Source organism: Ambystoma mexicanum, chromosome 6q, assembly GCF_040938575.1.
Source record: "Ambystoma mexicanum isolate Mex_15411 chromosome 6q, UKY_AmexF1_1, whole genome shotgun sequence".
NCBI classification, from domain to species: domain Eukaryota; kingdom Metazoa; phylum Chordata; class Amphibia; order Caudata; family Ambystomatidae; genus Ambystoma; species Ambystoma mexicanum.
This window is the reverse complement of record NC_090937.1, coordinates 1,037,058,043-1,037,072,237: the sequence shown is the minus strand read 5'-3', so window position 1 is coordinate 1,037,072,237 and position 14,195 is coordinate 1,037,058,043. Positions and strand designations below refer to the sequence as shown.

Here is a 14,195-nt window from a genome sequence, read left to right as displayed (position 1 = left end):
AATGAACTCAGAAGTCTAAGCTTGGTTGCATGCGTCACATTCACCCCATTATTGGGTCTGATCTTCCTCACATAATAGTTCATCAAGATATCCTTCAACTATACTTGCTGTTTCTAAGCCTCTCACAGTTGCCTTGACTTGTTCCATGCGCCTACAGTGAGCCTAGTCTTCTCTGCTGCATAGGCACACCTAGGTTTTCCACAGCTGCACCACTATTTCCTGTGGGGTTCTGTGCCATTTACTGAAAAACACCCTTACTCTTCTGCTTCATCTGGATTTTCTCCCAGCAGCAATGCATGTCACCCGACCATGGACTGGGAAGTCTTGTAGGGCTGAAGCATGACAAACAAGCTGCACATAGATTTACGCACAGTATGCTGCACTTCAGCCAACAGGGTGGGAGAGTGTGTTTGCAGAGGGATGTGGACCCACATAGCGAGGGACACCCTCCGAAAATGACACCGTGAAGGGAGTGGAGAGAAAAAGAGAAATCTTGCAGGGGGCACCCATGACTGGGCGAACCCTCCGTAACGTCTCTCTTTTGTAAGCAATCTTTGGAAACTGCTCCCTTCCAACTCTGTACTACAAGAGGTTACCAATGACACAATCACATTACACATGTGGTGGTTGTGCCTTACCTAATGTGAACACATTTTGTAAGCATGTAATAGGTGAGATCAAGGAAATGGAAATTAAAGGATTAGACATTTCAGTGGACCCAGTGCATGCGTAGGCTCAAGAGCAAGAGGCCCCACTGCGTCTATGACTTGGAGCACACTGATGATGCACAAGCTACCACTGGCACCAAGATATGCGATTGGTGCTTGGTTATTATTCCAAAAAACAACAATGCGTTATGTGATGAATCAAGGGAATTTGCCCCTTCTCCCCCAGAGGGAACTCCCCTATGAGGCTAGGGAGGGGAGCGTGCCTCGCAATACCCTCCCTAGGGATAGAGGCACGTGGGACCTCATCGGGAGAGACTCTGCCTTTAGGGACAAGGATTCCCGATCCAGTGAGGACTCCCAAGAGAACATATCAATAACATCTCTTCCAAGAAATCCTGCGAAGAAAATATCAATATGCACTATAGTCAAGAGGAAACTGCAAGTGTTCCTTTAACTGAGAAATCATAATTAACTGATGAGGAGAAAGACCTAGGGAGGAGAAGAGAAGTTATGGAGGACAGAGGGAAAGGACTACGTAACTCTGCTGCAAAGTCTCACATCTACGTAGCATATGAAAAGGAAGGAGCTACGTGTTCCTGGCCCATCCAGTTAACTATATGAACAAATGATCAGGGTGACGGATAAACCCACACATACATCACATTGACCTTAAGAAACAGATATTTCGCTTAGTTACAGTGTGGGTGCAAAGACCATGCTTTGTCCCTGAGATTTTAATGCATAAAATGTGATTTTGCAATTAATTTGGTAGAGTAGGACACACATTAATAACAAACATTTTTTATACAATACATAAGTTGTTGGAGCAGCTGTGTTGGTTGGAATTAAATGCAGAAAAACATGTATAATCCCTTATACAACCAGGGGATTTTAACATACAAATAACATGTGCGTGAGGTACACGAAATAACACCCAGTGTTGAAAATTGTACACTATATACAGAAAATAGGTAGTCGACACTACTGTGTTTCGGCCAAATTCATAGACTCTTTAGAATGGCTGGCAAGTGGTTGGCCTTCATCAGGACGGACAAACAGTTGAATCTCGGGTGTCCTGAAATTCTCGTATTTGCAAAAATGCTACGGTAAAACACCTAGACAGTTCTGCGCACGACAGCATATGGACTAAATGACAGCAAAGGCAAGAATAATTCCTAGCAAGTCAAAAACATGCAAAATACTAGCTGAGAACGAGAGACCATCAGGTAGGAGTGCCTTATGCTTCTAATACAATGAAAGACAGTTTAAAAATAAAAGTGTAAAAAACACCACTGTTCCACATAGTGCACTTAAAACTCGTGCGGGGGACTTTTTGCATAACATGGCAGATACAGTAAGCAACCGACATCACTTTTTTTTTTTTATTAGTGATGGCTGGTGAATCGTTATACTGTTGGGTTGTAAATGTGTCCTTAATTTGGTGCCCACTTCCACAAATCTCTGTGCTTCTCCCCTGCCAGGTGAATGAGGTGGGGGAGAGGGGGTTTCTAAATCCAAGAAAACGTTCTTTATAATGCACCAATGGGTTGAAATGGTGCATTTTACAATCGTTTTCTAAGTCATAGGATTTTTAGAAAGTTCTAAACTATTTGAATACTTATGTGGCGAGGGCCACAGTGAATAGGAGCACGTTTCCTCGGCTAGTAACATGCGTGCACATCCCTAAATTGTGTTCCTGATTAAAATACTGGCAATACAGGAAACAAACATATTTGGATCACATCACTGAAGCTGCGGCTGGTAGTATGTTAATACCATCCGGGAGACGCAGGACTGTTAAATGAGCTGGCGGAGCTGTATCTGAAGGCCTCTTCCTGTAGGTGTTAGAGAATCATATTATAATAAAGGTGGATAAAACTAGGAATAATAGGTAAGATGTAGTTGTTATTAATAACTCTATAGGTGAACCACAAAAGCCTTTTGTGATCATATTATACAGGACTTGCAGAAGAACCTGCACAAATCAGGACACACAGGACCTCAACTGGTTATCCGTTGACCTGGAATGAAGAAACAAAGCCATTTCTCAAGAGAGATTGGGCTGGTGAACCCAGAGGAGGCGATGGAGATACCAGACGGAACCGGTACTCCTCACCACAGAGACCCACGGTCGTTGGTGGATAAGGAGCACTCCCTGGCCCCTCCACTCCTTTAAAGTATCTCCCCTATTTATGCAATACCCCAGGAGTTACAAAATATCTCTGCAGCACCTATGCTGAAGATAAAGCTCCTTGAAGGACCCTTGGTTTGTACGAAAATATCAAATGTTGCCACTCCTGGGGGTGGGGCTCAGGGGCTGAACTGAGGAGCAGCTACCCAGCCATTCATAATGGGGTAGAACAGCCATGTCAGCCCACGCTAACTTTGCCTTAGCACCAAAGTGAACCGGCCTGCTTGGGTAGTCCCTACCCTCTGTTAAGTACACATTGGACTTTCGAGTTGGACACTCAATGGACTTCAAGCACATGACCATACAGTCGGCAGGAAGTGAAGGACAGATGGGCAAGGAGACCAACGGGGAGTGGGTCACAGTTTCGAAAAGATTAGAGAAGTGTTTGGTGTAGTTAGAGTGCACGAGGGGTGGTGCAGGCAAAGCATCACTAGGAAATCCGATGCTACACCTGTGTGTTTGCATGGTAGTTTCTTAATAAACTGTAGTATGCTATGTATTGTATGTAATAAGGAACTTAACATGGAATGTAGAAGGTGGAGTGTAGGAGTGTTCGGGGTGAAGCGGTTGGAGAAAGGAGTTGGGGGAGAGATAGAAGCATTGGCTGTTCAATCTAATATCTTCAAATAAAGTGTATGCGCATCGTTTGAGGATTGAGACTCCTTACTTCATGAACCTTGCTCGCTAAAATACTCCAGAACTACCACAGTCTTCTTTGAATTTTTTTTTTTAAAAAGGCACGAGTAAGAAATGATGGTGTGATCCAGAATGAGGAGCCACTCTGAGCAAGGGGCTCCAGTCTGCAAGTCCTCGTGCAGGTCAAGAATCCCAGAATGGACGGACAGTCTGATCCAGGACAAGGGAAGGTCTTGTCCACAGACCGAGGCGGGGTCAGGCCAGCATGAGGCAGCCCAGTCTCTTTCCCAGGAGGGCATAAAAGAAGTTATTTGCCAATAGAAAATAAACCAGCTTTAGATATTGTCCTAGAGACATTTAAGGCAAATGTTTTATTTATGTGCACAATTACATACAAGGGTGCTGCCATTCAATGCCAAGTTCCCGCAAAATTGAGTTTCTCAAATAATTCAGATTGTGGGTGTTGATCACATGCTAGGGTGGTGCTAAAAATAGGTTGCTCAATGTCTTAACATGCCAGAAGTGATGCCTAATTAAACAGTTTTTAAAAAATCACTGCAGATTCAAATATGTCAATGTTAGGCTGATGCCTCGTGTATAAAGTTTGTCATGCCATGCTCCACAATGCCAAGCCAGTTTCATACCACCCCAGTTAATTACATATTATCAATGCCATTCAAAAGCATCACCTTAGTTTATACCCAGCTAAGCACATTGCCATGTTGGTTTCTAGATTCTACGCTGAAAACTGTAGTATTGAGTTTCAACGTGCCAGTTTTACCCACCAGGCACATTGAATTCCTGTGCCAGATAAACACCAACACCAGAAAAGGCTCATGCCAGCGTTGCTGGGTGTTTGTCTCATCTCTGCTGGCTATGCCCTGCCAACCTTATTAGCACCCATCACACCTCAGTTTAAATTGGTTCCCAGACACCTGGAAACCGACTTTGTCAGTGTGCGATGCAGGTATGCCAGATAGGGGATGAGGGCAGTCTGAGAACAGGCACCCGAATCGCAAATATCTCTCGCAATTTTGTAATTGTAAAAGTTCACAATTCATGAATTTTAATCAACAGCGTGTTAACATGAAGCTGAAGACCAAAAACCCAAAGTCATCAACAATTTCCTGGTGCCTACAAAACCATACGATTTGAACCCATGAAAGGTAGTGTACCTATTTGGTGCTCCGTTTTATTTAATGCAATACATCAAACCATACTTTATAGACGATACAAGTTACAACATCCAGAGTACACGTGCTTATTACAGCCAAGCAGTGTTTCTGAAAGCGAGAGTGCGCTTCACTTACAAGCAGGGTCTGGAGAGGTTGTAGGTCTCCAGGCACCCGTGAAATGCAACTTTACAGATCAAACATAACACTCGTCGGTTTCAGAACCGCTCCGTAGAAAGCTCAATTAAAACCAGCAACAGGCAGGAAATGAAGGGAATGCAAGATTATACTAAAGGCCTGAAGGCAGCACTGGAGACCAGAGTAGGCATAGCACACATCAGGAAAGAGACAATTTTAGTAATAACAGGCCTTTCAAAACGGAGCGAGAAGTAACAACGTGGAGATTGCTTTAGTAGAACCAGAGCCAAGCAGATGTGTGAATAGAAACTTTCATAACTTTGGGCATTCACTTTTGCAAAGCATGCACTGAACCCCAGTCGACATTCATAAATTAGAAAAGGAAGTCATTTTTTTTTTAAAAAAAGAATTAAACGACTGTCCCATTTTTCAAAGAAAACCCCCAGTAGTTTTGAGAGTTGTTAAAAAGCGAACACTAAACTATCATACCTGCATCTTCTGAAGAGACATAATTCCAAAACCCGTGTACTCATATTTAACTAGTTAATGAAGAGATGGTCTTTTTTTGTTAAACTGTACTGCTATCCCCAACCACAACGTGAATGAATCTCTAAATCCAGTTCAGACAGGCAACTGACTCCCCCGTAAATTGAGGCCCCAAATCAAAAGCTAGATTTCGTGAGATTATCTAAAAGAGAATAAACAGTGTTAACAAGAAGAAAAATAACAAATATTACAAGCAGAAAGAGTACTCGAAGTACTACATTTCTGGAAATAATCAAACAACAAGCCAATAAAAAAAAACTTGGCAACGCGTCGTGCGTCTTGGCAGGACCACACGTCCATTTCATAACTTTAGAGTGGAACGTTCTGCCAAATTGAAACGTCTGAAAATCAATAACAGTGAATTCACAACAGTAACGGCACATCTTCAAGGACGGACACCACTCCTGTTCGTGTAGTACAGTGCACCCATGTCAAAGGTCCCATGGAACAAAAATAAACAGGGAAAAGCGAATCGGACCACACACAGACAACTCTTGACGGGACAATTTCGGTGACCCCATTCATCCGCGCCTACTCAAGCCACTGCCAGCTCCAGGTGCCAAGGGACAACGAGGCTTACGATCGCACAAAGGGTAAACACACAACATTCTTTAGTTATTCAGACCCAAAGAGATTAAACGGCGTGGGGGAAAAACATGCTGCAGGGGTGCGGTGGTGTGTTAGTAAAACGTGCATTACCAAAAACAAACAGATATGGAATGCATGCATTAAACATTTAAAATAGTGTTATTTTCCACATGACATTAACATTATGAAAGACAATATGCTAACCACCTCAAGTTCAGGCGAGAATAGTCAGAAAAACATGTCACGACATCACTGTGCAAGTTGTGCCGTTTCCCCTCATGTGCAAGTGTGGAAGTCAGTCTCGGCTATTGTCAAGTTTACAAATTGAAACTGACCCGTGAAATGTGCATTGCAGAGGGTAAACCCGGAGGCTGCTGGGATTGTGGGGTGCCCAACACATGGATAGGTGAGAAGCCTGCCGTGGGCAAGGAATGTGTAGACCTCTGCAGGTGAGACGCTGCCAGCCCAGGCATTTTGCATTAAAGATTTGACTTTAGGGTGCAATGCGGAACATTACAAGGTGTAACCAGCACGGCTAGAGATCAGCAGATGCTGTAATTGCCCACTTACCGTAGCGTGTACACGAGGGTCAAACACACGGCTTCAACGTGAAGTCTGCGGTAACGATCCCTGCCCACATCAGCGCAGACAAATACACTGCAAACCACGGGAGTACGACTGTAGCATTACAAAATAAAAACCAGAAGACTGTAAAAGGAGTCCTCCCAGGAGACCCGCCGTTTAAAAAAAAGCCAGCTCTGCCATGCAGCAGTAATAAGCGATCCTCTCCTCGCTCCCCGACACGCAGACTGCAGCGACCCTAGCCCGGACCCGGGGCAGCTTTTGCAATCACACGCCGCTGCTGCAAAGTGCCTTCTTCTTCGAGTCAGAGCGGCGCTCTCGTGGGGCAGTCCAAGGTCCACAGAGCAGCAGGGCTGGGAGCTGCATGGCCCGACTGCGGGACGGTGGGCGGGCCCTCTGCCTGAATCACTGCCTGAATCAGCATTCCATGTTGCCTAGCAATTACTCCGGAGAACCTGATCAGCCTGCGGTTTAAGAAACCATCAAGTGCAAAAATTGTTAAATGGTTTCCAAAAGGTTACTGCGAGAGGAAAAGAGAAAGCAGCATAACGCCGCCAGACCGAAAGAAAGAAAGAAAGAAAGAAAGAAAGAAAGAAAGAAAGAAAGAAAGAAAGAAAGAGAGAGATACGGCACTGCGCCTGAAGAGCATCTCCATTTCGCAGGCCATTCAAGGACCACTGGGTCTGGCACCACCAGATCATCACCATAAGAGCTCTCACGTTGGTCTGGGGCGAGGTGCATCAGCGAGCGCTCGGGTCTTGGTTCACGTTCCTGCATTGTAGAACCAAACTCTCACGGTGTCCCATCCCATGCCACTCGCATTGTTGCAAGTCTGTTGGATGGAGTGGGTACATTTGCCAAACTGATTGAAATGAATACGGATTAAAGCAAGGGTTTGTACTTGGCCCCTCGCTTTCTAATGTGTACACAGCTGATCTGAGGCGTTGCGCAGGATAATAAAGTTCTCACCTGAATGGGGAAATGAGCACTTGAATATGCTGGTTAAAGATATAATAGGTTGAGTAGTGTGGGCTCCCCTTGCTCCCGTTAGCTACCATATTTGCTTCACCAGCGATGTGTCCCGCCCTTATGCATGCATGCATTCATTTTTAGGCATTCCAGTGTGATGGCTCTCATCAATTCCAATGCTATTGGACAGGAAGTGCTACCTTTATTTAACACGTGCACTACTGCCATATTATCCGACCATACTGCCATCTCCTTGTTTTTTAGCTCTTCATCCCCCAAGCACACAATCGTACCCAAATTGGAAAGAGTTCCAGCAGTGTTATGTTCTTTGTCCATTCTGCCTCCTGCCATGCTTTAGGCCATTTTTCTGCGCACCACCTTTTCCCTAGTATTGCGCCAAAACCAAAACCTGCCGCATCAGTGAACAACACCCTTTTTCTTTCATCTTTTATAGGTGAGCGCCAGATGACCGACCCATTGAAAAACCTCAGGAATTCTGCCCAAATGTCTATGTCTCTCTTAATTCCTCCTCCTAGCCAGACTCTGTGGTGCCCCATCCTGGCCCCTCTTGTTCTCAGCTCAATGCTTCTTTGAAACACTTTCCCTTGTGGTATGATCCTTCCCGCAAAGTTTAGTTTCCCTGCTAGTGCTTGCAGTTCTCTCTCACTGTAGCCTTGTTCCTCCCTTTTAGCTCTATTGTTTCCAGCAGGTCTGCTACCTTGTCCTCAGGGATCCGGCATACCCCCTGCCTTGAGTCAATTTCTATCCCTAGGAATTGGATAACCTGTGTTGGACCCATTGTTTTTTCCCCTGCCAGTGGAAAATCCCACTCACTTGTTATCTCTACAAATTTGTCTAGCGTTGCTTTGCATAGTTTTGATCCTTTGGGCCCTACGAACAAAAAACCGTCCAGGTAATGCACAATCTTGGCCTCCCCCATCTCTTTTGTGACTGCCCATTGCAGGAATGAGTTTACCCTCTCGAAGTATGCACATGAGATGGCGCAGCCCATTGGCAGACATTGGTCTATGAAATATTCCCCCTCCCACTGCATACATAACCATCTCCGATTTGCCGTTGACTGGCAACAGCCTGAAGGCTGACTTAATGTCCGCCTTTGCCATCCATGTGTATTCTCCCTTCTTCTTTGGTACTAGTCCCAGTGGTGAGCATATGAATTCTCTAAATGGCAAAACGGAAAAAAGGCCCCCTATCCTACCCAGTTCTACCTCTTTCTGGATTTTTTTGGTCACTATTTCCTTGTTCTCCATAGCAGATTTTAGGTTTTTGGGGATATTCTGTGATCCTTGCCCTGTAAATGGAATGTTATAACCTTCCTGAAAACCTTGTCTGATCACTTGCGCAGCTTCTTGGTCTGGGAATAATTGGAGCCACTCTTCCATTTTCTCAATTTTGACCGGTGTGGCCCCCTTCCTGTGCCGGCCCTTCTTCCGCTTTTCTTTGCTTCTGTTGCCGTGTCCTGTCGCCCTTGTGCATTTGGATGTGCTATGGTCCCCTTTACATTTCTTGCACTTGTGACAGAACATGCACTTCCAGCCCCAGCTGCATGGTACCTCTTTTTCAAAATTTCGACATTGCCCTGGCTCTGCCCGCCCTGCCCCGCTGTTTCGCTGCCGCCTCCCTGCGTGGTTGGTGGCAAGCTGCTCTGCCACCCTCTCTGTGATCCATACTGCCTGCTCCGAAAGCTTTGCTCCCTATATCTGTCAATTATTTTCACATCTTCGGTTATTGTATTTATAAGCCGATCTGTAGTCGTTCTGCCAATACTGCCTCCTCTGCTGCCCTCCCGAGTTCCTCTCCTTGGTTTCCCATTTTTCTTTCAATACATTAAATATGTAGAAGTTAAAATTCTCTTCGTCCCATCCCATATCTGGAAAGCAGTCCATCTCTTTTCTGAACTCGTGGTCATATTCCTGCCATGCATCCCCCCTCGAATGCCCTGTATACTTTTAGCACCCTCTGCTGATATGCGACCAATGCCACCCCATCCTCAGGGAATTTCTGCAATATAACTGTGGACATTATCTGGAAGGCTGCCATCCAGTTGTCAAAACTTCTTACTACTGCTCCCCTCCTCAGTAGGCCTTTCTCATCTTCCTTTATGTCCTCTAATGCCACATTCATCCCTCTTTTTTGGCAATCTAGTAGTGTATAAATGTCAATTAATTATTTTCTCCATATTTCTTCCCTTTACTTTGTCATTTATATACCAAGCAATTGCCTTCATTGACCTGCCCTGCGCATCCTTCCCTATTGTTGGCCTGCCGTACTTCGTCATGACTGGTCCCCCTTCCTTGTCTGCTGTACCTGCCACCGCTACCATTGGTGGTGCCACCCCCTGCGGTGGGTTCCCTGCCACTGGTACCGCTGTTGCTCCTATTGGTGCTACTGGTTGTGGATTGGAACCTTGCGGTACCCCTCTGGGATTTGGAACTATTGGTGCCACTGGTGGCGCCACCCCCTGTGGTGGGATCCCTGCACCTGGTACTGGTGTTGCTCCTATTGGTGCTACCGGTTGCAGATTGACACCCTGTGGTATCCCTCCTGGATTTGGTACTATTGGTGCCCCCTGTGGTTCTGGGACCGGGGTTTCTACTAGTCCTGCCCCGCCACCCCCTCTGCTTCTCCTTGCTTACGACACCTCTCCACTTTACCCAAGCCCTTAGGTGATCTCTCTCTTCATCCTCGCTGCTCCCTCCTTCTGATGAACACCCCTGCTCCCCCGTGGGTCCCCTATTGCGCCTTCTGCCATTGGTTCTGGGTGACTTACCCGTACCCGTGACACAAGTTTAACATTTTTACAATTTTTCTCCCCACATCAATTTTCACAGTACCTTTGTTTTTCTCCTTTTTCTTCCTGGGTGCCCTTGTCTCTTCTCTCCTCCTCTTCTGTCCTTGGGGCACTTCTTCCTCCCCTTCGCTGCTGCTAGGCTCCACAAACAACAAAGGTGACATTGCCTTTGCTCTTTCCTCTTTTTGCATTACTTCCAGCACCCATTGTGCCCCATACTCCTCTGCCTTCTTTGCCCATTCGTTGAACTCCTGGGCCCTCCTTGCCCTTTCCTCTGCCATTCTTCTTGTCTGAATGCTTTCCAACTGCCGGTGCTGCCCTATGCGCTTCCTTCCTGCTGTTCCTCGAGTGTTCGAGCTTTTATCCCCACTGCGCTCTGCTGCTGCTGCGGTTCTTTGGCTCTTGTCTCCGTGCTTTTTGTGGATTGGGCTGTCGATATTGAGTCCAATTTCTGCTTCCCATTGCTGTTTCACCGGCCCCTTCACGGCGAGTTGAGCTTAGGCAATATTGCTCCTTCCGTGTCTTTCCAGTACTTTCCCCTTCCGCCTACCGTGCGTAAGCTGTCCCTTTAGCACTGTAAAGCTGCGCTCCCTTCCCGTGGCTTTTTGTGCGTATCTGTTCCTTTAAGGTTGTGCTTTTGTTCAGAGACCGTGCCCCTCCCATGTTGATGCTAACTTGTGTCCCATGGAACGGCCCGGGGAAATGTATCGAACTTTCTGCCTGGCTCGAGTGAGGCGCGGTAGCCCCTCCTTCCTGCACCGTTCTAATCCTACTCGATGTCGATCGCTGTGCGCTCTTCGCCTCCCTGGGCTTCCTCAGCGCTTTCGTTTTACCTCCCTGGGCTCCTTTGGAACTTCTCCGTCTTGCCTTCTGTCTTCGGCTTCCCTGGACCCGTCGCGGGACGCACTGCTCGGCCGGGTCTTCGCTGCACGGCGCTGCTGCAGCACCTTCTTCTAGGCACACCAGCTGGTCCTTGCAACAGACCTCTGGCTTCCGACTTGCTTTTCCACACCACAGCCCGCTCCTCCTCTGACCCGCCGGCCCTCTCCACGCGGCTCCGGTAATGGTAGGTGAACACACCACAGCTTCAAAGTCGAAACCTGTAACCAACAAGAGAAAGCCAGAAAACATGAACCCGCAAGAGTAAATGTTTCTTCTTTCCCCTTTTCCAGGCCCTAGGAGAGGGGAACTCCTTACCTGGTTTGTGCCGTCTCCCCTTTCCTGGGGTTACTTATACTTCCCATACCTTTTGTTCTTCCCCTGGGGGCCGGGCTTCCCCCGGCCCCCTGCTGTTACCCCTCACACCTTGCCCAGGTGTCATTTCCTGGGTTTCCTGTGCCTTTTGTTCTGTGGGCGCCATTTGGCCGCCCCTCCCTACGGCTTTCCCGCCGTTTCCCCCCCACCCCGTGCCTAAACTCCCAGGCCCTTTATCGTGCCGTATTTCATAAGGCCCGGGGCCTGGGGCATATTGCTCGACAACGCTCAGATTGGCCTGGTAAAATTGATGACACTGCTATTAAAATACTCACCTGAAAATGGATTAGCCATGAATTACCATAAAACACGTAATATGTAGCTTGGAACGAACGAAGAAACAGGTCCTGTTGGTAAAGTGGGGGCTTGAAGATAGGATAGAAGTAGTGTCAGAACATATGTACTTGTGATCCCTGATCACTAACAGTGGATCAAAATTAAAAGCCCAAAGGAAACTGGGAGCCATTAGAAACTTTTTTAAAACCCATAACAGATATAAATGGCCTTGTGCTGATATATACAGAAAGTATAGTACCAGCTATTCTGTAAGGCTTTGAATCCTGTGACGGAATTTGTAAAATATGGCTCAATCGTTTAAAAGGGACCATACGAAGACGTATTTTACGAGTACCAAACTGTGTATCTAGGTGGCTCGGACTGATCTCACTATATACAATGCTAAACATTGTATGATGTAAGCTGTGGTTTAAGATAGTTAAACTGACCAATCCACTTCAAGGAATCTCTCCTTTTCAACACCTAGGCCATCACGTCGCCTCTCGCACTACCTGACTCGCTAGATGTCACCCGCTCCTCACTCCTCCTGGCCCCCCGCCACCTGGTACAGTTCTAGCCCTCCTCTGTGCCCCTCTGTATCCTGCCCCTTTGTATACTGTCCACACTGTATATCTGTTCTGTTACCTCTGAAAAGTGCTCTGTTATGCATCTGTACTGCCGAATACCTCTAAAGCGCTTTGTTGCTACGACAAATCAACTTCCGGGGCACCAGTGGCATCATGGATGAATATTCGTTTCTAAACCATCAATCAGCCCCACACCTCTAGTACACCAGAAGGGATCTGAACGGATTGGAGGAAACAGTCAATTATAAACATCCTTGTACAATTTTCAAGGTCGTGGATCGTTGGTTAGTTGCAACACAGCGAAAATACAATTAATACCCAATGATAAACGGGACTGTCCAGTCAAGGTTGCATAAAAATATCTACTTTATAATTATCACACCAGACAGTTCTAGCACACTACAACATACAACCCAACCTGTAGAGGAATGCAGAGGACAGACCATTTCAAAGAAGGAAAAAGGGATGCACTCTGGATAATGACAGGAGGGTAGTCGTTAAAGTAATTAATCACAATAGTTCAAGGATACTTGGTTTTAACACAAAGGGAGCAATGGGTTGTAAAATGTCACTAGGGGCCTTCCGAGAAGGACCAGGGGGACAGAACCACAATGTACCTTGTGCTTGTCGAAGTTCTTGGTGCTTGACAGCGCAGTTGGTTTCAAGGCGGCTTGCAGCTTTTGCAACAGAGTTCAAGACGGTAGGCAGTTTGGCGAGCAAAGGCTACACGGCGGCTCAGGGTCAGGAATGGTCTCTGTGCTGATCGACGGTTCTGAAGCAGTGGTCGAGGCGTCACGGACGGCTTTAGCGACTGCGGCGTAAAAACAGTCAGGAGTGCAGTCTGTTGCAGCTCGAGTGGCTCAAAAATGACCTTTAAAGGAATAGTGCACTCAAAATAATTTTTGTATTAAAAGATGGGCAATAATCAAAAACATATAAACATATTTTTATATAACGTTCCTATGTAAACTTTTGAGCAAAAGAGGCTCAAAGTGTTTACATGGGAGCATCCATTTTGTCATTTCAAGCACACCCCTCTGTTCATGTGAAGCTCTGCCCTGGCAGCACTAATCAAGCAGCAAAAGCCCCGTAGTGGGAGCATTTGCTTACTGCAGCCAGAGCAGAGGTGAACATGGAGAGGAGGCTGTCTTCACTTTCATTTTACGTTTTCGGTGCCCCCCCAAGCCCAGAAAATGTAAAATGAAAGGCAGAGCAATTATAAATACTTTGCCTGCTGCCGGTGGAATTTTCATAATTGCTGCCGCTTTCTTTTCTAGTTTCCCATCCGAGAAACTAGAAAAGAAAGTTGCTGCAATTATGAAAACTCTGCCGGATGCAGGCGAAGTATTCATAATTGCCTGGACTTGCTTACCAGCAAGGGCACAGCAATTATAAATACAACAACATTGCATTTATCATTGCAGTGGCTTCAGCTTTGAGTCTCCCCTGGGCTCCCCCGGGGCAGGGGAGCCCATCTGCAGTCATAAATACAACGCGGTTGAATTTATAATTGCCGTGGTTTTCTTTCCAAGTTTCCCGGGTTCCTCTGACTCGAACTTTCTTCAAAAATATTTTTTATATATATATATTTGTGATCATGGCCCATCTTTTGAGTCAATACAATTTTAGAGTGAACTATCCCTTTAAGGGGGACGCAGGTAGATGCTTGTCAATGCACTCCTCCTAGCTTCTTCACAAGGCTTGTGTCGTCCTTTAAGGCAGACGTCCCAAAGCTGAGGAGAGTTTTGCAGGCAGCTGCCCTGTCATTGGTTTGGT

At 46.3% G+C, this 14,195-nt stretch overlaps 1 protein-coding gene across 2 annotated transcripts in view; it reads right to left on the bottom strand.

Annotated features, from left to right (window-relative positions):
* The window catches only part of MTUS1 (microtubule associated scaffold protein 1), a 1,716,559-nt gene that overhangs the window by 1,420,515 nt on the left and 281,849 nt on the right, over positions 1-14,195 (bottom strand). Inside the window, exon 1 of one of the 2 annotated variants that reach the window (XM_069631568.1) lies at positions 6,510-6,885. The exons of the other annotated variant lie outside the window; for it this stretch is intronic. The gene's annotated coding sequence lies outside the window, so the exon portion shown is untranslated. Of the gene's footprint in view, positions 1-6,509; positions 6,886-14,195 lie in introns of those variants that run through there. 2 annotated transcript variants of the gene reach the window in all.